This window comes from Choloepus didactylus, chromosome 8, assembly GCF_015220235.1.
Source record: "Choloepus didactylus isolate mChoDid1 chromosome 8, mChoDid1.pri, whole genome shotgun sequence".
Classification (NCBI taxonomy): domain Eukaryota; kingdom Metazoa; phylum Chordata; class Mammalia; order Pilosa; family Megalonychidae; genus Choloepus; species Choloepus didactylus.
In genome coordinates, this window is record NC_051314.1 from 40719273 (window position 1) to 40742528 (window position 23256).

Below are 23256 nucleotides of genomic sequence, written 5' to 3' on the forward strand. Positions count from 1 at the left end.
TCAATTTATAACGTTGCTGCAAACTATAAGAAAAAATGGCACTGGTGAATAATAACTCACTTATCATCCCCTAACAAAGGCAGGATCACAATCCTGGAGTATTTTCCTGTGTCAGTTAGTAGTTAATATGTTACCTGCTCAGTGACATTAAGATGTGGTTCCCAAAGCCCTACAAAAACACTGGCTTTGATGAGTGGCAAAGAAGTCTGCAGGCTGGTGAAAGGAAATTCAATTATTTTGCTTCTAAAGTTTGCATCCTCTGGACTGAACTCAGAGATTCAAATACCAAAGAAAAACACTCCACGCTAGATTTTCTTGAGGGAGTGTGGAGTGATTTCACAAATTTGTCTCTGCAAGACAGGGCACACTTCAGGGCAATCAGGTGGCACAACCCACAGGACAGGGAGTTCCCTTGAATAAGGTGGGTGAGGTCTGACATTTGCTGTTTAAGATGTAGCTCAGAGAGCCTGGTAATTCTACACATGAAAGAACAAGGGCGGAAATGGCTTTTGTCTGAGAAGTAGTTCAAGAGACAGCTGTTCCCTTTTTTCCATGCAGGTAGACTGGTCTCCAAGGTGGGAGTTCATACATTCTAGAGACTGGCTAAAGGCAATCATCTGGGCTCTGGGAAGAGGACATTAGAACTTTTACTAGCATGTGTGGAATGGTTTGGGGCTGGCACCCCCTGGCATCCTTCCTTGGTCTCTGTGGGATAGCCTGGGATCGGGGAAGGATGGACGTGCTCCTGAGTGGCACTTGGAGTTCCACAAGCTGGAGATCGGGAGGAGAGCATTGCTCCCAACCCTTTTGTTTGCTTTTGGACTCTTTCACCCAAAGTAGGGCCCAGTAAGGGGCTTAAAAGATTATGTTATCTTGTTTTACCTGAACTGATGCTCACCAAATAGTCAAGTAGCTTGAAAACAACCCTTGCAGAGAAACCACAGAGTGACAAAATCTAACATCAGCACAAGTGAACCACAATAAAATGGCAGAATTGGCTCTTTGCCTACTCCTCGTATGCACATATAATGAGAAAAAAGCAACGATCGAATCAGGTCGATTAAAAATTAAGTCAACTTACTTTTTCACTTATCAAGAATATTATTTAAAGCATGGATTTATACCCACTAAGGTTAATAATGGACCCCACCCCCAGTTTATATTGTATATTGGGTATGTCATGCCTTTGCAAAGAATTATTTTCAGCTATTCTAGCCATTAAAATCAAATATGAAAATAACTGAACTTATAAACAGACTTTCCAATCACTGATCACAGTTTTAAACAAAAATTTTAAAAGGAAGAAGACTATTTTTAAAAAAGTTTTGGGTCAATAACAAATTATTTGAAAACATCCTATATTCCAACTTGATCTCATCCTCTAGAAACTTTTGGTTTAGGCGTATGTTCTATAATATAATAGTATATTATCATTAATTAATTAATTCAACAGACATTTATTAAATACCTAGTAAGTACAGATTCTCTGTGCCAGGCACCTGGGGCACAGCAGAGTAAAAAACAGATACTTGACCTTATGGAGCTTATATTCTAGCAGGCAAGGGGCACACAATGTAGCGTAAGCATATTAATTAAGACTGGAGGACTTTCCCCCAGCTGCTGGGAGTGTTAACTTACTCAAAGATATGCACTCTCCCCAGCAGCAGCCTGCTTCCAAAGTCTGGTCATTACACAAATAAAAAGGCCCAGACATTTAGACTCAACTTGGGTAACTGTGAAGGGCCAGCCCAGCTCCAGATCTCCCTGCTGGGTTGGCTGAGGACTTCATTTAAACTAAATCACAGCCTGATTTCTCCCTCTTCCAGGTCCTGCTTCCTTCACTTCCTGGACAGTTTCAGAGTCTGTTTCCGGAGGAACCCTACATGAAACAATATATTATATTGTCTTGTATTATATTACATTATGTATGTTATAATGCTACAATATATTCTTTACTGTTTTTCTCCCTCACTGAATTGCAACCACCTCGAGAGCAAGTACTTTGTTGCTTGGTTCACTGCTCCAACCAGAACACCAAGAACAGGGTTGTGAAAGTAGTCCTCCTGTAAGAAATATTTCTAAATCATTTTGCTAAAAATAGTACTGATTCACACAAGATTAAATTTTGATAATTCATGTGCAAACTCATACCATGCTTGGCATATACTAAGTGCTCAAAAAAATTTTGTAATTATTATTATGCTCATTTCAGCGATATCTCCCTCCATTTTTTAAAAGCAAGTAGTTCAACTCTATTTTTTTCATGTGCCAATTAAGCAAACATTTATTGCCAAGTACTGCACTAGAAGCTGGGGCTTACAAAGACAATAAAAAACCCTGTGCCTGGCATGGTCACGGGTCACACTTTACTAGTGATTTTATTTTTTCCACTTATAAACCAGCTTCTTTTGTATATTTTTTCCTTTTTCAAGTACTCTAAGATGTGAGATTTAATACCTACCTGTTCTCAAGTGTCTTTTTTATTCAATTATTCAGACAATACATGTCAATTGAAATATATTCACATAAATCCTTGGGCAATGGCTAGCTGGAAATTAGACAAGATGATTCCCATGTTTCAAATGATGTGATAAAATTCTTTTAATCAGTTGGCTGTTTAGTATTTAAAAATATATCTGGGATTTGGAACGGATTTCATTTGCAAACATTTTGGGCAAAATCTCTTTTGGCTAAAAGATTCTAAATATTCCCCCAGAACTTTGCCATCTACTCACCCTTGAAGACTTCGTTCAGGTGTTCCTCCTCCAGGAAGCCTTCCTAGTTAAGTTATGTACCTCTCCTTTGTGCCCCCATCATATTCTGTGGTAAATTAGGTCTTAATTGCACATGGCACCTTTTATTGGAATTCTGTTTTTGAGTCTGTCTTCCTCACTAGCCCAAGGATCAGGAAACTTGACTAGGATTGGGAACCATTCCTTATTTATCATTGTGTCTTCTAAGCCTATCAGGGTGCCTGGCTGTTAACCAGAACTGTAATTGTACAATTGGAATTGCATCTACGCTAGATAGGCAGTCACTGTTGTAAGTGATTTACATACCCTTATACCAACTATACCATAGTACTGAAGTAGGCACTACGATCATATCCATTTTATGGATGAGGGAACTGAGGCCTGGAGATCTTAAATAATGGCAATACCATCTGGCTATGAGTGACCCACATGGCATCTGAACAGACAACATGGCTGCAGAGCCCACATTCTTATCTATTGCTCCATACCCCCAAATGTGTTTTCAATTGAAATACAGATACAAACTATTTTACATAAGCGAAGCACCAAGACAGAAAACTTTAATTACAATTTAAGTTTAATCCCTTCTTAAGTTCAGAAACCTCTATAAGGAGATATTAGTTCTCAGAGGCAGAACTATTTTTTTTTCATATTTTCTGGTTTAAAAGTAGAAGGTGCCATATTTTATTGATCTTATTTCTGTATTGCTATGATCTTTTGAGAAGGGGTAACTTATGGTTAGCTTTGGTTCTGCCACGTATACTGGGAAAAAATATATACTCAGAAATAATGATAATATGAACCAACATTTGGTGAGTATTCTTTATATTACGTGGCCAAAGACACACAGCTAGTCAGTGATGAGACAGGAATTTGAATCTCTACCATTCAGTACTTGGAGTCACTAAAGCATCGTGTTTCCAAGAAGACCTTAGTTTGTTTCTTCTGCCCCACGCCTTCCTGTTGAGGACTTCCTTCATTCCTGTTTGGAACTTCAATTCTTTTGGAACCTAGGCCCTATGTCTTTGTCCCTGGGGTTGGTTGCCTAATGCATTTCCCTGCTGACCACAGTCTCTCTCTGTATTCCTGTGCCTATGCATCCCTGATGCAGATACAGATTCACTGATTTTGGGAACTGGAAGGGGACCCAAAAGACACCCATTTCAACTACTTATATAGATGTTCTTGAAAGAAACCTATATTCTTCTAGAAAATTCTAGGTTGTAGTGCACTTTTGCCCCATGTAACCTCTACTCCTAGGTTTGGATCTACTGATTATACAAAACCGAATCCGTCTTCTCAGTAGCAAACTTTACAATATATAAAACAATGCTATGTTCTCACGAGTATTCTGAACAACCCCATGTCATCTTTTCTATTAGATAATGTTTCAACTCCTCTTATGCTGGGCATAGCAAAGGAGAAGAGAAAATCCTTTGAAGTCAGACACACCCAGCTTTGAATTCTGGCTCCACTATTTATTGGGTTTATGTGTTTCAGTTTCTTCATTTGTAATATGTAATAGTACTATACAAGACTGTGATAATGACACATAGTTTAAAGGGGAGTTGTGAAGATTAAATTAAAGAGGTGAAATACCATACTTGGCACAGAGCAGACAAATAAATGGTACCTGCAATTTCTTTTACTATTACCATATTTGTTTTTAATTAAAAAATTCCCCAAATTTACACTTTGTACCCACCAAGCAACATCTCCTATCCTTCTGTCTTTTGCTGACCTTTAATCTACTTTCTGTTTCTATGAATTTATTTCTATATCTTTCATATAAGCACAATTATGTGCCTTGCTTATTTCACGCGACACACTGTTTTCAAGTTTCATTCATGTTACAGCATGTCTCAGAACTTCATTCTTTTTTTGTGGTGGAATAAAATTCTATTGTATCACCATGTTTGTACAGGTGAGTTTGTAGAATAAAAACCAATACCCAGATCTGATCTGATCATCCTCAAGCAGAGTGAAACTGATCCTTTGATAGTGATGGTAAGGGATGATAATACTAAAAACAATGGTTTTCAATTATTGTTCTCCCTGTACCAGGTCTTGTGCTGAGCACCTGATGATTGTTATCTCTTGAGATCCTCTTAACCTTCCTCTGAGGTAGGTATTCCCATTTACAGATGAGGACATTGAGGCATAGAGGGAGATGACCTGCCCAAGATCACACAACTAGGAAATGATGGGATTGGAACAAATTTGTGTGTCTGATACTAGAGACCTCACTGCCTCAAATATTAGTCCTTCACCAATTCATCCTGTGGTTGCACTATGTTTGGCGTCCAATCACATTATGGACTTACATTGAGCTTACTGTTAGTGGAAGCTTCTCCCCTTTTCGCTTGCCACCATGTTTTGTTCAGCAAGATCATGTCCATCTTAAACTCAACAGGTAATTTTGTTTTTCGTTTGTTCGTTTTTTTATCCCATGAAAGTCTCTGTTTATTAGGTTTGGCTTATTATGCAGTCATGCATTTTTTGAATGCTGTTTTTTTTTGCCCAATGTACTCACCATCCCTTCCAAATTTGTGCCATCTGTAAACTCAATAAGCATTCTGTCTATATATTGTCATATTGACTAGTAAAAATGATGAAGAAAACAGAAGCGATCACAAAGCTTGGAGTTATATAGCTGGACAACTTCACCCAAGTTGACAGCCTTGTGTTGCCCATCTGACCCCTGTGGGTTTCTCTGGTGTTCATTTACTGGTAGTCTCTGGATTAGCTCACGTGGTCACTCTCTACATACTGGCTTTGATATAATAGATGAGATACAGGTACTGGGTTCAGGCTTGTAAAAACGAGAATTTTACTTAATTGGTGGTTTGGATAATAGAATAACCATCAGATGAAGAGTCAAACTATTTGATTTCTAGTCCTGGTTTTATAATTATCTGTCATTTAAGCTCTTGGAGTCTCAAGTTCTTCACCTGGAGAAAAAGGATAATACCTACCCTACTTCAGGATTTGCAGGGTTGGTATCAGAGCCCAATGAAATGTATGTGGAACCTCTCTAGAGAAAAATGTTAGCTATTGCTATCCATGGACAGATTGTTGGTAGACATTTTAAAATTCGCATCTTTCAACTTATTTTCAGGCCAACCTGTCCCAGTACTAGACAGGGGATATGTAAAGCATTCACCTCCTTGTGGATGATTACTCTCTCATTACTGCTTTGTTTCAAGACACTTTTGAGAAACAATACAGTACAAATATATTTTTAAAAAAATAAAGTGAATTAAAATAGTGACCTGAAGAATTTGGACATGATCTATAATTATTAATCATTGACCTAGGGTATGTAGATTAAATTTAATATCTTGAATTAATCATAATTAGGAAGTTGATACCCACTTTAGTATCACAATGTAAAGAAAGCATTTCTAAAGTGTGGCAGATTGAGTAATGTGCCCCAGAAAAAACATGTTCTTAATCTTAATCTCATTCCTGTGGGTGTGAATCTATTGTTAAAAGGAACTTTGGAAGATTTTATTTTAGGTGAGTGTTCAGCTGAATCAGGATTGGTATTAATCTTATTAATGGGGCTCTTATAAAGAGAAAACCACTGGGAGGTGTCAGAAGCTGGAAGTCAGGGGGAATTAGGAAGAGAAAGTAGAGGGCATCACCATGTGACAGGAAAGCCAAGGAACCCAAGGATTACTGGCCAGCCAGAAAGCTACCAACCCTGGGAAGAAGTAAGTCTTCTAGCCTCTGAAACCATGAGCCAGTAATTCCCATTATTAAGCCTACCCATTGTGTAATGTTTGTCTTAGCAGTCAGAAACTAAGACATGAGCCAAATTAAATAAATATCTACATTAGCTAGATAATAAAAATATGGAATAGGGGCATTCTTAAAGCCTCCTCTAAAATGAATTCCTGGATATTTTATCTTCTTTGCCTTCTGCTTTCTACTATACTATGTAATATATCTTCTTATGGAAACTGCGTTACTCTAACAGATTGTAAATATGCATTCTGTGTCATTTATCTATTCGGGATAGAATCCAGGCTTCCTGAATAGTATGGTGCTATAGGTAGACCCCAAGAAGCCTTAAAGGAGGTTATGGTAGAGAAGGAAGGTGAAAGGAGAACTAGCACTTACTGAACATCTACATATCAGATTTTATGTGCTATATAAATTCTCATTTAATCCTGGCAACAATTCTGAAGTAGTGCAAATACGGCAGCTGAGAGGAGCATATATATAACAGTTGGAAATGTCAACGCACTCGAAATCAGCTTCCTAAATTGTGAGCCACTTCTGTTGATTCTATTTGTAGAATATAAAATTGAATTTTTAAAAATTAAGAGAAAGGAAGGAAGGAAGGAAGGGAGAAAGGAAGAAAGGAAGGAAGAAAGGCCCTGCTTGGGGTCCAGGAGGAGGCTGCCACACCTGGGTAGCAGACCAAGCCAACCCTCTGGTTATTGAGGCTGTTTTAGGTGAGGTTTCCATGATCATCACAGCTTTTCAGAAGAGGAGACTGAAGTTCAGAACAGTTAAATACTTGTTCTGTGTTGCACAACCAGTATATATTGGAGCTGGGATTCAAAGCCCCACTAACAATATAAAAGGGAATTAAAAACATGTCTCATATTTCTTTCACTCTGACAAAATGAATTTTATTTCACTTCAGGCATTATTAACACAATTGGTGTGCTTTTGACCATGCTTTGAAAATGCTGTACTAGGAGACTGGAGTTCTTCTCTCTGTTATCAGATACTAATATGTAACCTCGGCAGTCACTCAACATCTTTAGGTTTCAGATTCCTCCTCCACATGGATCAGATAAATGACCTTTTCCAGCCTTTGGAAAATCATAAAGAGTTACATAAATGGAAAGCAATATTAAAAACTTTGTTCTGAAACTAGATAATATATGAAATTCCTGTCTCAATTTAGAATGTTTAGAATCCAATGGTGCTGTCCAAGAGAACTTTCTACAATGATGGAGGGTCCTATGCCTGAGCTGTCCATATGTGGCTATTGAGCACTCAAAATGTGGCTACTGTGGCTGAGGAACCGAATTTTAAATTTAATTTAATTGTAATTAATTTAAACTTAAATAGCCAGGTATTGCTCGTGGTTGCCGTAAGGCAGAGTACAGAATATCAGATAACTTCATACCAAAATATGGATTCTAGATAATGGGTTCATTATTATATATGCTATATATGATCAATAATCTTTGCTGCTCTAACTGGTAAAACTGAAATGGATCTTCTGTACTTCCCTCAGTCCTCACATCACCAAGTCATATGTATCAGATTTGTCATTTTTAATTCTCCTGACTCCAGGTAGATTTAATCAATCAATTAATACTTATTGCTTGAATGTACATAATAGATGGTTGGTATATGTTAGTTCCCCTTTCCCTGTCTGGGCTTTTCTTAACTGTATAAAATGGGAGGAAACATACATTATGGGCTCACTTTGAGGTTTAAAGGCATCCATTATGTGTGAAAGCATCTTGTACAGCACATGGTAAAACCCTAATAAATGTTAGTTGCTCTTCCTTTACCTTTAAGAGAATTTGCTGCTCTGAAAGGAAAGAGAATGGAATTCATATAAACAACCTGTGTGTCTAAAACGTTCATCACAGCTGGGTCTCCTTACCAGGTGCCATTCATTTCTTTGGTTCACTCTTTGAAAGTTTAGTTCATCTGTTGGGATAATCCCTACTTACACAATTTCATTTGCGTTTGTTTTTGTGGTTTTTAGAAATATAAAATCAGAGGGAATATTCTCTTCTCTCCACAGTGCTGTCTTCCCCCACCTGATAAGTGACTCATTCTAAAATATATTTAATTGGGAGCACTTAATCTCTGTGAACATAAAGAGCCCAAATGCTCCCACATTTCTGAAGCAATCATATGAGATTTTTTTGGTTTTTGTTTTTTTTTAGTTTCATATATTTCATGGCTAGCTTAAAGAGGCGGATACTACTTTTCCCTCATCCCCTCAATGTGTGTGGGAAGTTATGAATCAGCCCAAGTGTAACTCTCCAGAAAAAACTTATATTAGGACAGTGATGATAGATGTTCTTAGCTTTGTGACTCAGTAGAACATTTTTTCTTCAGCACGATAGTCTTAACAACCTACTTTCTGGAAATAAACAAGAGAAAACTCTACTAACAAAAGTTCTAACAAACTTTGAAAAAGAACTCCTTTGCCCTTTTGCCCCAACAGGCTACCCTTATCAATTTATGGAGATTCCTGTTCCACTGATATAGAATATAATATTTTGATTTTAGTTGGGTGAGTAAAGAACTGTACAGTTGCTTTATTCTAACTGATGGGATGCTTGGGAAGAAGAAAATTTTCCTCAGAGAACCTGGCGCCCTGAGGGTTGATTTTGCTTTTGATCTTTTCTCTCTGTGTTTCCTTTTTAACTCAAAGTTGATCTCAGATCAGGTACTCTTTTGCCTTATAAAGAACCACATAATAATTTTGAAAGTGAGAATAAGCAATATTTCAAGAGATAATTATTATGAGATTGACATTAAAACATTATAAAAGGAAATTAAAAATAGTTCCTCGCTGTCCTTCCACCTTGGCAAAACAATTTTTATTTCAGTTCAGGCATTAACACAACTGGGCATAGCAATAATTTTGTTTTAACCAGATTTTATGAAGAGAATAGAGGAGAAATTTTGGTATTAAGCAATAACAGTACTTTTCACATAGAGAGTCTTCAAGGATATGTTAGAATTAGATGAGAATCCAATTAGGAATCTAAATGTTGCCATCATGCAAGATGATCTTAACACATAGATGTGCTAGAAGAATTAAAATGTCACTGTGAGGGGCAAGATGGTGGCATAGAGAGGTGTGGAATTTAGTTAGTACTCTGGAACAACTAGCATATAGCCAGGGACAACTAGCAAATAGTCTGGAACAACTGTTGGGGGACAGCTGTGACCGGACATAATCATACACCAGTTTGGAATGGGTGGAATCGATGAGAATGCAGATAAGAACTGTAAGTAAATCTCCCCAAACTGTAGAGCTGGCACCCCTCCTCCACCAGCACGGCAGGTGAGCTGAAACACTTCCTTGTGGGAAAAAGAAGCAGGCTACTATGAGGAAGGAAAGGTAGCTCAACCAAGCTCCAACTGCGGTTTTTAGTTAACAAATTTGGACTACTGAACATAAGCTATGAGCAAAGATGAACCTGGAGCAAGCAGGAAAGGAACCTGGAGGTTTCTCCTGGCAGAAAGGAGGTGGGGCTGATAAAAAATACATAAATAAATAAAAACAGAGGCTCTTGGCTGAGCTCAGAATACTGAAAAAGGGCTGTGTGCCAAGAAAAGGGGCAAATAGAACCAGACACCAATTCTGGTTCATGACTGGCAACTGAGGGACTGGGGACAGGCTCTGAAAAGGGGGTTTCTTTCTTTTTTCCTTTTTTTCTGTAATTCTGAGCATCTCATTAGAGAAAGCCTCAGGCATTTTTAATTGTCAGCTGACCCAGGCAGGGGTGGAGTTAAGATAGTTAGAGAGAAAATGGAAGAAGTCAAATGTAGGAGATAAATCCCTAAAGGGCTTATCTTCCCTAAGTAAAGGGGGAGGTAGGGCCCAGCTCAAGTGGCTGCTCTCCCTCAGAGAACTCAGACCCTAGGGACTGGGAGTGGGAAACAGAAACAGCTTAAGCTTAGTTTCTGACACCATCAGCCTCTGGCAGGTACAGGGTCTACTGAGAATTAAAGGCAACACATCTCCTTATGCCCTGGGGAGCTGTGGGCTGACAAGTGCCACCTACTGGGCAGGATAGGGAAAGCACAGCATCTAGACACCTCACAGGAAAGTCTGACAACATTCTGGGTTTCATTCTCAGGAAAACTTGATACTGATTACACCTTCTTCCTGAGACCTGGGCCCATCTGGTCTGGGAAAATCTGATTGGGGTAATCAAGGAAACCAGATGCCTAGACAACAAAAAAATTATGATTCACACTAGAAAAAACAAAGATATGGCCCAGTTAAAGGAACAAACTTACACTTCAACTGAGATACAGGAATTGAAAGAACTAATTAAAGATCCTCAAACAAATATGCTAAATCAATTAAAAAATCAAAACAATGTGTTGAGGGAATGTATGGCAAAAGAGATGAAGGACATAAAGAAGACATTGGGCAAACATAAGGAAGAACTTGAAAGTTTGAAAAAACAATTGGCAGAAATTAAGAGAATGAAAGGCACAATAGAAGAGATGGAAAACACAGTGGAGACATACAACAGCATATTTGAAGAGGCAGAAGAAAGAATTCAGGAACTAGAGGACAGAACATCTGAAATCTTACACAAAGAAGAGATGGTGGAAAAATATGAGCAGGGTCACAGGAAATTGGATGACAATGTGCAGCTCATGAATACGCATATCATTGGTGTCCCAGAAGGAGAGAAGGGAAAACAGGCAGAAAGAATAATGGAAGAAATAATCACCGAAAATTTCCCATCTCTTATGAAAGACATGAAATTGCAGATCCATGAAGTGCAGCATACCCCAAACAGAATAGATCTGAATAGACCTATTCCAAGACACTTAATAATCAGATTATCAAATGTCAAAGACGAAGAGAGAATTCTGAAAGCAGCAAGAGAAAAGTGATCCATCACATACAAAGGTAGATTGATAAGACTATGTGCAGATTTCTCAGTAGAAACCATGGAGGAAAGAAGGCAGTGGCATGATATATAAATTTTTTAATTCATTTTTTTTGAGATATATTCACATACCACACAGTCATACAAAGCAAATCATACATTCGACTGTTCACAGTACCATTACATAGTTGTTCATTCATCACTAGAATCAATCCCTGACACCTTCATTACCACACACACAAAAATAACAAGAATAATAATTAAAGTGAAAAAGAACAATTAAAGTAAAAAAGAACACTGGGTGCCTTTGTTTGCTTGTTTGTTTTCCTTCCCCCATTTTTCTATTCATCCATCCATAAACTAGACAAAGGGGAGTGTGGTCCATATGGCTTTCCCAATCATATTGTCACCCTTCATAAGCTACATTTTTATACAATTATCTTCAAGATTCATGGGTTCTGGGTGGTAGTTTGATAGTTTCAGGTATTTACTGCTAGCTGCTCCAATTCATTAGAACCTAAAAAGAGTTGTCTATACTGTGTCTAAGAGTGCCCACCAGAGTGACCTCTCAGCTCCTTTTGGAATCTCTCTGCCACTGTAGCTTATTTCATTTCCTTTCACATCCCCCTTTTGGTCAAGAAGATGTTCTCTATCCCACGATGCTGGGTCTAGATTCCTCCCCAGGAGTCATAATCCACGTTGCCAGGGAGATTCACTCCCCTGGGTGTCTAATCCCACGTAGGGGGGAGGGCAGTGATTTCACCTGCCAAGTTGGCTTAGCTACAGAGAGAGAGGGCCACAGGCATGATACATTTAAGATACTGAAAGAGAAAAACTGCCCGCCAAGAATTCTATATCTGGTAAAACTGTTCTTCAAAAATGATGGGGAGTTTAAAATATTTTCAGACAGAACTGAGAGAGTTTGTAATAAGATACGTGCTCTACAATAAATAGTAAAGGAAGCACTACAGGCAGATAGGAAAAGACAGAAGAGAGAGGTCTGGAGAAGAGAGTAGAAATGAAGACTATTAGTGAGAGTAAAAAGAGGAGGGGAGGGGCAGGGTGGGAAATAAAATAAAATAAAATAATAAAATAAAGTAAAGTAAAATGAAGTAAAATAAAATAAGATAAGATATGACATATAAATTCCAAAAGTCAAAATGATAAACAGTAGACATTACATTGAGTGAAATTAGCCAGAAACAAAAGGATGGGTACTCTATGGACTCAGTAATATGAACTAACATTGATGAGTGAAATTGAAGAGTTAAAGCTAAGAACACAGGTTATCAGAAGATAGAAAGAGGTTAGAAATTGGGCATTTGATGCTGAAGGAGTACATAAGGGTAAACAGGATTGATCGTATAGATCCAGAAGTAGATAGCATAATATCGTGTGATGGTAGCATGATATTGTAAATACTCTGAACAAAGATGAGTGTGAATATGGTTGAAAGAGGAAGGCTAGGGGCATGTATGACACCAGAAGGAAAGACAGATGATAAAGACTGGGTTTGTATAACTTAATGAAACCTAGAGTGGTCAATAATGGTGATTAAATGTAAAAATATAAGAATGTCTTTAAAAGAGGGAGAACAAATGAATGTCAATATTGCAACGTGTTGAAAATTGGTTGGTACAAGGGAAAAAAATACAATCAAAGCAAACCAGAGTCTGTAGTTAATGGTAACATAGTAAAAAGCTTCCATTAGTTATAACAAAGGCAATATACCAAACCTAAATGTCTATAAGTGGGAGTTATAAGGGAGTAATATGGGATTCTTGGTGGCAGTGTTGTTGTTTGACCTTTTCATTGACTTTTACTTTATTTTAATTTTTCTTCTACCTTTAATATTTTTATTCTTCATTTTTCCCCTCTTTCTTCATGGAAGAAATGGAAATGTCCTCATATAGTTTGTGGAGGTGAATGCATAACTGTGTGAATATACTGGGAATCATTGATTGTTTACTTAGAATGGATTGTATGGTGTGTGAATAAAACTGTTTAAAAAATAAACAGAGGGATACAAGTGCTGGAGAAAATGTGGAGAGAGGGATGTATCTAGTCAGTGTCGGTAGGGAAGTAGAATGGGGCAGCCCATCTGGAGGGCAGTGTGGTGGTTCCACAGGAAGCTAACTGTGGGGTTGCAACATGGTCCTGCAACCCTGTTATTGGGTATATACCTGGAAGAACTGAGAGCAGGGACATGAATGGACATTGCACACTGGTGTTTATGGTGGTAGTATTCATGATTCACAAGGCATGGAGGTGACCTAATGGTACATTGACTGATAAAAGGAATGGTGAACTGTGGTGTATACATTCAACAGAATATTGAGCAGTGGCAAGAAGAAATGAAGTTGTGAGGTATGCAACTAGGTGAATGGACCTTGAGGACAGTATGTTGAGTGAAATAAGCCAGAGTAAGAAAAGATAAACATTATAATGCCTCACTAATATGGACTGATTATAATGTGCAAACTCTGAGAATTGAATCTGAGAGCATAGGTTACCAGGGAAAGGCTTATGGTAAAGTTTTCTAGATTGTAAGCTCTTACAGCAGTCACATCTATTCATGAGTTGTAATGGTTATTTCTAAAGTCTGAGATGATGAGCTGTTTGTGTATACCCTGGTCAGTCCCTGGAACTTCGGTTTTCTGTGTGACACGTGAGACTCAGAGCCAGAGTTTGGCAGCTATGAATGTCAGCATTACCCCATACAGCAAATGTTAAAGAAGCTGAAAGAGTGATCAGACTTTAATTAGAGATACGAACAAAATGGACTTGGTTAGGACTAAGGTAAACCAGACTAAAGGGAAAGGATGATACTGAGGGTGTTTTAAAACTTCAACTTCTATGTGAGACCAAAGGAAGATATGTTTATTTGGTGGAAATCTATATTTTCTGTAGCATGCTATATAATTTAACTTATATGGTCAGTTTATTCAAACACCATAATTACACGTAAACTTGAATAGGGGATGAGATCTGGTTGGTTTGCATAGGTTGGCATGAAACCCTGATACATCGCAGAGTAATTTGGGCAGAGAATAATAATATATTGATAAAGCTCTGTTGAGGGACTGGGGAAAAATTGGAAATCTTAAACTTCCCCACCTGGGGAATTCCTGATATTCTTGCAAGCACTGGGAACTACCATTGTAGTAGGCCAAGCCTTCAATCTTGGGGCTTGCCCTTAGGAAGCTTGCTACTGCAAAGAAGAGGCTAAGCCTACTTATGATTGTGCCTAAGAATCACCCCCAGAGAACCTCCTTCGTTGCTCTGATGTGGCCTCTGTCTCTTACCCAACACTGCAGGTAAACTCACTGCCCTCCTCCCTACATGGGACATGACTCCCAGGGGTGTAAATCTCCCTGGCAATGTGGGACATGACTCCTGGGGATGAGCCTGGACACGACATCGTGGGATTGAGAAAGCCTTTTTGACTAAAAGGGGGAAGAGAAATGAAACAAAAGCCATTTGAAATCTTTCAGTGGCCGAGAGATTTCAAATGGAGTTGAGAGGTCATTCTGGAGGTTATTGTTAAGCATTATATAGATATTACTTTTTATTTTTTAGTGTATTAGAATAGCTAGAAGGAAATACCTAAAATTCTTGAACTTCAATCCACTATCCTTGATTCTTGAAGATGATTGTATAACTATATAACTTATACAGTGTGACTGTGTGACTGTGAAAATATTGTGGCTCATACTCCCTTTATCCAGTGTATGGATAGATTACTAGAAAAAAGGGGGACAAAAAGTAAACAAATAATGGGAGTGGGAAGGAATATGAGATGTTTTGGGTGTTCTTTCGTACTTTCATTTTCATTTTTATTCTTATTTTCATTTTTCTTGGAATAATGAAAATGTTCAAAAATTGATTGTGGTGATGAATGCCCAACTATATGATAATACTGTGACCAACTGATTGTACACTTTGGATGATTGCATGGTATGTGAATATACATCAATAAAATTGCATTTTAAAAAATTGTCACTGTGAACTGTGAATGCAATGAAAAGAAGACTAGAATGGGTTTAGGAGAAGTGGGTTCTCGTCACAGTTCTGCTGCTAACCAGCTGTGTGACCTGGAGTAAATACTTTAGACTTTCTGAATCTCTTTCCTCACCTATGAAATAATATGGTTGTGCTCTACAATCTATAACTCAAAAAATTCTATTTTGTACATTTCTGTGGAAATATATATGCAGGCTTTTGTACTCAGAAATGAAAGCGTGAGGACCCGTTTTCAATAGGTCACACTTTTGGGAACGTGCTCTGGTACCTGGAATGGGTTTGTTCCCAACCATCTATACACTGTCTTACAGGGTTCTCCTTGGAACAAGGGTGGACATTTCTCTTTCCTGCCAGGGACGAGACATGTAGTTTGTGGGCATGTTATCTTTAGTCACCTTGTGTTATACTCAACCCAGTTAAGTGAATGATGTAGCAAGTGCATTTGCCACAGAGTTAATACCCAGTAATGGCTTCAAAGGGTTAAACGTTGCTGACCCTTGACTCAGTTAAAAGGCGGTTATAAAAATCCATCAGGCAATTGGAAGCTGTCAAAAGTCATTTCTCAATGAGTCATCTGTGACCATTAACAAGAATGAGTTAGGGACGAGCAGAACTTTTTTATTTTAATGGCAACTGAATTTTAACAAATGAGCAAAAAGTTGTTGTCCAGCACTTGTAAATAGCAATTGGGTTATTTTGAAGCCAAAAGTGCAATCCTTGGCCTTTTTTTTAGGAGTGCTTCTGAAGGTCTGTCATTCAAACATCTTTTTAGCTTCCATTTTTTCAAAGCATATATGGAAAGCAATCCTCTGCTTTTTATGTGTAGTTGGAAAATGAGAGATAGGAGGAGAACCAGGTAGGGTCAGACTGGAGAAATCTGGCCTGGATTTTGTTCTTTTCACAAGTCCTTTAAGCTTTCTGGGTGTCTGTTTCTTCATCTGTAAAATGAAGCTACTGCTAGATGATCCCTCAAGTCCATGTTTGCTCTAAATTTCTGTGACTTATGAACCCAATGAACTTAAGAAAGTGGTACAATCTCAGAATCTTCCTGTTGATCTTGAAATCAGAGGAAAGGGTATTTATTTGTAATACACATTAAGCAACAAATTGTGTCTCTAAACTCTGCAATCATGATATGCTTGCTCTAAGCTTTGTGCTATATGAATGATAAACTCCTGATTTCTGCTTGATATGCATTTTAAAGTAATCTTAATTAGAAAACCAAGAACATCTATTAGATAACTGCTCACAGCTTCAAATCCTTATCTATGGAAATGTTGGTGACCAGCTTTCTACTGGAAATGAATCTTATATATAAGCTTTCTCCAATTGTGAGATACAGATTCTACAGGCATGTAATTCTCCTAAAAAGGTACCTCAGCACAAGTCTCACCATACCAAACAAGGATGCTCTTCCCAGCATAATGCCCTAGGAATCTTGTCTTATGTTCTTTAAAAGGCACTGGGTTGAAGATTCGGAGGAAACCACTGGCTGTAAGCCATAGTGCTATAACAGTTATTTGTAACATATGGTTCCTTGGTGAAAGGATCAGAGATAACTTCATTATATTTGAAAAGGTGGTTTATTTGCCAGATTATATGTTGTTTGTACAATTATGAAGAAGTTTTCTGCAATTGGATAATGAGTCCAACAGTTGAAATTACTATAGGCAGCCTTGTCATATCTATAGTTGTACATAATCCAAGATCTCTTGGTAATGGTGAAACAGCAAAATACTGCCACATTGAGCAAGTGCTTTGTGCTTTCTCAAAGGTGGCTCCTTACTCAGAAAGATTGAGACTGCTGTATCAACTGAAAGATAAGCTGTGGTGAGGGAGTTAGCAGGTTAATAAACAAGGGACTCAGATACAGGCCCTAAGATGAAAGGTGAAGAGGCAGGGCTTTGATAGCAACTTTATTTAATTATCACATACCACAAACCATTCTTGCACAATACTTAAGGTCACAGCTTATCCTGAGTCAGGGCTGTGCGCTGAGGGACAATACCTTATATTGATTAGCCTTTCCTTTTCCTTGGAATAAACAGATCATGTGTGTGCACAATTATAAACCATGAGTCATCACTGCTCAATGAAATTGTGATTTTTGTAAGAACTCCAATCCTCCCAGAATCCAAAACCTCCCTCAGTCAGTAGTTTGATATGCCATCTCATGTTCTGTGTAGAGAAGGCCTGACCTGTCCTAATATTTAGGGGTGTGTTTCAGAGGTCTTGTTGAAATCTGTCCTCTTCACTCCATTAAGAGCTTATAGATTTTTAACACTTCTTGTTTTTCTCAGTAGGGGAGGTCTCCTCATCCTGTTTTTCTTTTTGTTTGTTTGTTTTCTTTTTGTTTTGTTTTTTTTAAAGAGGGCTGTAACTTTTGAATTGATTTCTGTGTCTCTAGATATTAAAGCAGATACCTCCTGTTTCAGTTTGCGAAATCTGTTGGAATGCAATATTCCAGAAATGCTTTGACTTTTACACTGGGGATTTATTAACTTACAGTTTACAGTTCTTAGACCATGAAAATGGCCAACTCAGGGCATCAGCAGGATGATATCTGGACTCTGAAGACAGGCTGCTGGCATCTGGGACACTTCTGTCACATGGGAAGGCACATGGCTTGTGTCTGCTGGTCCTTTGCTCTTGGGTTTCGTTGCTCTCAGCTTTTGGTTCCAGTGGCTTCCTCTCTGAGCTTCTGTGTGTCCTCTCAGCTTCTCTGGGGCTTTTCTCTGTGACTTTCTCTTAATTTCATCTCTCAGCTTCTCTGGGGCATCTCTGAGCTCTCTGAGGTTTTTCTGTGTGTCTTTCATCCTCTTGTAAAGGACTCCAATAAGGGAGTTAAGACCCACCTTGAATGGGGTGGGTCACATCTCAGTTGAAATAACCTAATCAAAAGGTCCCACCTACAATAGGTCTGCATTTACAGGCATGGATTAAAAGAACATGGCCTTTTCTGGGGTACCTAACAGCTTCATACCACCATACCTCCCTTTCAGGTATTTTCTGGATTGGCTGGGATTCAGTACTGGGAACTGGCTGATCTGGCTACTAGACTGAGAGTGGCAATCTCCACATCTATTCTTAATCTTCTCATATGCAAGTACACACAGCCTTACTTAAACAAACCGACATCCAGACTGTAACTCTGAGCATGAAGGCGATTCATGAATTGGCTAATTGCTCTTTTCTTTTGCCATGCCACCTATCTGCATGTATCAAATTTAGAAGCTAGAGGGAACAACAGCTCCAGTTTCACACAATGAATTTGTGGTTAATATATAAAATGAATTTCATTTATAAAAATCAGCTACACATAAAATATTTGCTATCTGGCTCTTACAGAAAAAGTTTGAAGACAGAATTCTGATCAGAGAGCTGCTACAGAACAAATACTGAGGTCAGACTGGTATACATTGGCTGAAGAATTGCAGGAGATCAAGAATAGAACCTTTGCAAAAAACTAGGTATAAGTAATAGTTTTGAATTTTAAGTTACCCATTGCAGAGTTGCTCAGAGGTTAATGGGTGGCCAAGCATTTTTTTGAGCATCTCTGTGTTCTGGAGCAAGGCAGGTGGCAAACCAGATTTACAGATAAGTCAGATAAAAACATGGCCTGTGTCAGAGGCTATTAGGGATCACCAAATATTCATATATTCCTTTCCATTTCTCGGCTTCCCTTGCAGTTAGATTGGAGCCATATGAATAGTCTGGCCAATGAAATGTGAGCAGAAGTGCCATGTATTTCACTTTTGTGCTAAGACATCTGAGTGTGGCTCCTCCATTGTTTCCCAAGAGTTCCAGATGGCATAGCCATATGACAGAGGAGGGCTATGAGAGATGGGAACACATTTTTACTGAGTTGAGTCACTGAGATTTGGGATTTACTGTTGTAGCAGCCAGCATTGACTACTCTAACAAAGTAGGTGATACTCCTAATTTTAGAAAGTTATTGGAGAAGTTGTTGTTATTATCTAGGCCAAGGAATCACAAGTCTGACTTTAAATCAAAATCATCTGGGGGATCTTTTAGAGGATTCACATTTCTGATACCCATATAATATTTACTAAATAAAAATCTTGGGGAGTGGCATATGAATCAGTATTTTTACCAAGTTTCTGAAATGATTCTAGATCATTCCCTTTAATGCTGAGCTCTTACTCCTTAACAACAAAGTCACTTTATTTATTTTCTGAGGTAGTAGGAAGGAATATTTGGAGACAATCAGAGGTTTTAGAGTTAAAACAGGGGAATGGCAAACTATGGCCTTGTTCTGGTTTGCTATTGCTGCCATTATGCAAATACCAGAAATGGATTGGCTTTTACAAAGGGGGTTTATCTGGTTACAAAGTTACAGTCTGAAGGCCATGAAAATGTCCAAATGAAGGCATCAGAACAAGTATACCTTCACCGAAGGAAGGCAAATTGCATCCTTTGTTAGCTGGGAAGGCACAGTGGCTGGCGTCTGCTGATCCCAGGTTGTGTTCCAGCTCCACTTTCAGCTCCTGTGCATTCTTCAAAGTGTCTCTCTTGGTTGCAGCTCCTCCTTCTGTCTGTGAACATTTTATATGGCTCCAGTGATTCAATTAAGACCCACCCTGAATGGGTAGGGTAACACCTCCACGGAAATTATCCAATCAAAGGTCTCTCCCACAGTTGATTGAGTCATATCTCCATGGAAACAATCTAATCCCAACAGCCCATTAAATTGGATTAAAAGATCATGGCTTTCTCTTGGGGGACATAATATATCCAAACTGGCACAGGCTTGCAGTCCAAATCTGGCCTGCAGTCTGGTTTTGTAAGTAAAGTTTTATTGGAACATATCGATACCCATTTGTTTACCTCTTGATTATGGCTGTTTTCACTGTAAAAGCAGAGTGGAGTAGTTGCAACAGTGTTTTTATGGCCCATAAAGCCTAAAATATTTGCCATCTGGCTCTTACAGAGAAAGTTTGAAGACAGAATTCTGATCAGAGAGCTGCTACAGAACAAATACTGAGGTCAGACTGGTATACATTGGCTGAAGAATTGCAGGAGATTTGATGCACATGGCTCTTTTAACACTTTGAAGGAAAAAGGTATGTTTAGGCTTTGCCTCCCCTCCAGTTTAATTTGTATAACTTCTTGGAGCTAGAAAAGAAAGAAAAATCAAAGCAAAAATACAACTTCATTATAATCCCTAATGAAAATAATTGGTAACATATGTACCTAATCATGGTTACTCATTCTTCTATTCACTTGTCTCTGGTTAATTGAGAATGGCAGTCCCTATTAAACAGCCCCTAGTAGCATGTAATGGCTAATTGTGAGCAGATTAGAAGCTTTCTTTGTCTTTGAAAGTCTCTTAACTCTCCAGGGCAGGTCTGTTTTGGATTGAAGTCATAACCTGAGATTGGATGATTTAGATTCAAGAAAGTCCTTTAATATTAAATTTCAAATAAATGAATTTACACCCCATGTCATATGTTTAGCAGGTGACGGTGACCATGTGCTTTTTACCCCATTTAGTGGCAAATTATAATGCATACAGGATTTAAGTTAGGCTGTAACCAGTCTTGTTGCTATGGGGCAAAAAGTAATGTGGTTAATAGCACAGGCTAGAAGAGAACATGTGCTCATTTGGGTCATTTCAGTGACTTTCACTTGAATTCAGGTTATTTCTTTTTAAGATTTCATGCTCTTCTTCCCAAACACTTCATAAACAAACACTCACTGATTTATGCATTTACTGTTACTACATTCCTTGGCTAAACAATCTGTTTCTCAAATTGCTTTGGCTAATGGGGTCTATGAAAATGATCATGAAAATCTATTATGGATGAATGCACATATTATTTATGGTAACAATCGTTATGGTCTCCCCAAGACAGTTTTCGAAGCATAGTACAGGCCAGTAGCCTCACTAAAGGAGAGAATATGATTGCTGGGGTTTTGTCAACACAATTTTCATTATCAAAAATGGGAATTGTGTGGGTGAAAATTGTAGCCCTCTTGGGTGAGCATGTGTGCACCAATCAGCGCTTTTCAAACAACGTTCCATTTCCCTTCTTTGGTGATTGAAGCTGTATGTACCTCAGAATAAACATGTTCTTAAAAATAATCCATTCCTGTGTGTAGGACCGTTTGATGAGGCTACTTCAGTTAGGGTGTGCCCAACCTCAGTCAGGATGGGTCTTAATCCTGTTACTGTAGTCCTTTATATGAGAGTGAAATTCAGACAAAGAAAGAGAAAGAAAGCCACAGGAAGCAAGAGACTGAAATCAAGGAAACTCGGAAGAGAAGGGAGAGACCAGCACACACTGCCTCGTGCCGTGCTATGTGACAGAGGCACCAAGGATCACCAGCAGCTGGTCTTCGGAAAGAAAGCATGGCCCTGATGATGCCTTGATTTGGACATTTTCCTGGCCTCAAAACTGTGAGTGAATAAATTCCCATTGTTTAACCCAACTCATTTCATAGTATTTTCTCTGAGCGGCCTAGGAAATTTAAACAGTTTCCTTTATCTTAGAACCAAATTAAAAGTGTATGAAAGTCTCATTTTGCTTTGATATCATTTATGGAGAAAAATGGACCTGGATAATTGGGAAAATTAGCATGACCCATTTGCAGGCTGCATATCTGAATTTAATTTCCATCTTTCTCAGCATCTTTCCTTTTGACTCACCATAAGGACAATATTCAGGGAGGTGAGTCATATTGGTCTGCTTCTAAACCATTCACCCAGACTCTGCATATCTCTTTCATTTTTACTTTAACTTCTCACTTAGTCTCCTTTGCTATACACATAAGGGGGAATATCAGTGACATACTTCTTCAAGGAGTTGAGGAAATTAGAACTAAGACTCATATGACAGCTTTCTGCCTTTATCCTTATCTTTTTGTATTATTTTTTAGGTTGTTAGATAAAAGAAAACATGTAAGATTAGTCTACTAATTGGGCCACATATTTTGTTTAAATAATAGACACCCAAAATATCACTGGTATAAACAAGACATATATTTGTTTCTCCCTTATATGAAGGAAATAGATGTAGAGAGTTCAGAGTGAAATGATGGACATAGGTTGCTTCCAGCTTTCCATCTCACCAGGGTTGGTGAGCTGGGTACATGACCCTTATCTTCATGGATGGAGGTCCAGTCCGCACATTCAAGTTTCATGCAGCAGGAAAGAGAAATGCAGAACAGGTTCCCTTTTTTCAAGGACATTTCCTATACACATCACATCTGCTTCTATACTATTGGTCAGAACTTCATAACATGGTCATACTTAGTTACAGGTGAGGCTGGGAAGTGTCTTTAGTCTGAGCAGTCATGTCCCTAGCTAAAATTTGGAATTCTGATAGTGAAGAAGTGAAAACCAGATCTAGGGATAGCTAACACTATGTGCCATGATCCATCAAAGTGGAGACAAACATCCAGGTGTACCTTCTTCCCACAATAGAACACATTCTACAACCCCTCCCCACCCCCACCATGGGAGACAATTCCCAAATCCCATCCAGTTATTGCACCTAGCTCAAAGCCCATGATCTCTGGGTGGTGCTTGATACCCTTTTGGAGGTCAGAATAGCCCTCCTTGTTAGGTGCAAATTTTTTGCCCCTATCTCAGCCAGTCTGCTTCAATGGCGTAGTAACATAATAACTGCAGAAAAAATCCATCTTGGGAGAGGAGAGAATGTAGACACTCTTCAGTCACTAATGTAGTAGTTATCAAATCCTGCTGGAGTGAAATTGGGAAGAATCTGTGTCTCAGAAGAGGAATAAGTCTCATGCTTATTGCATCTGACATCTCTCGATTCTACTCTCTCAGAGGAACTTTCTTCTTTCCTTATCCTCCCTCACCA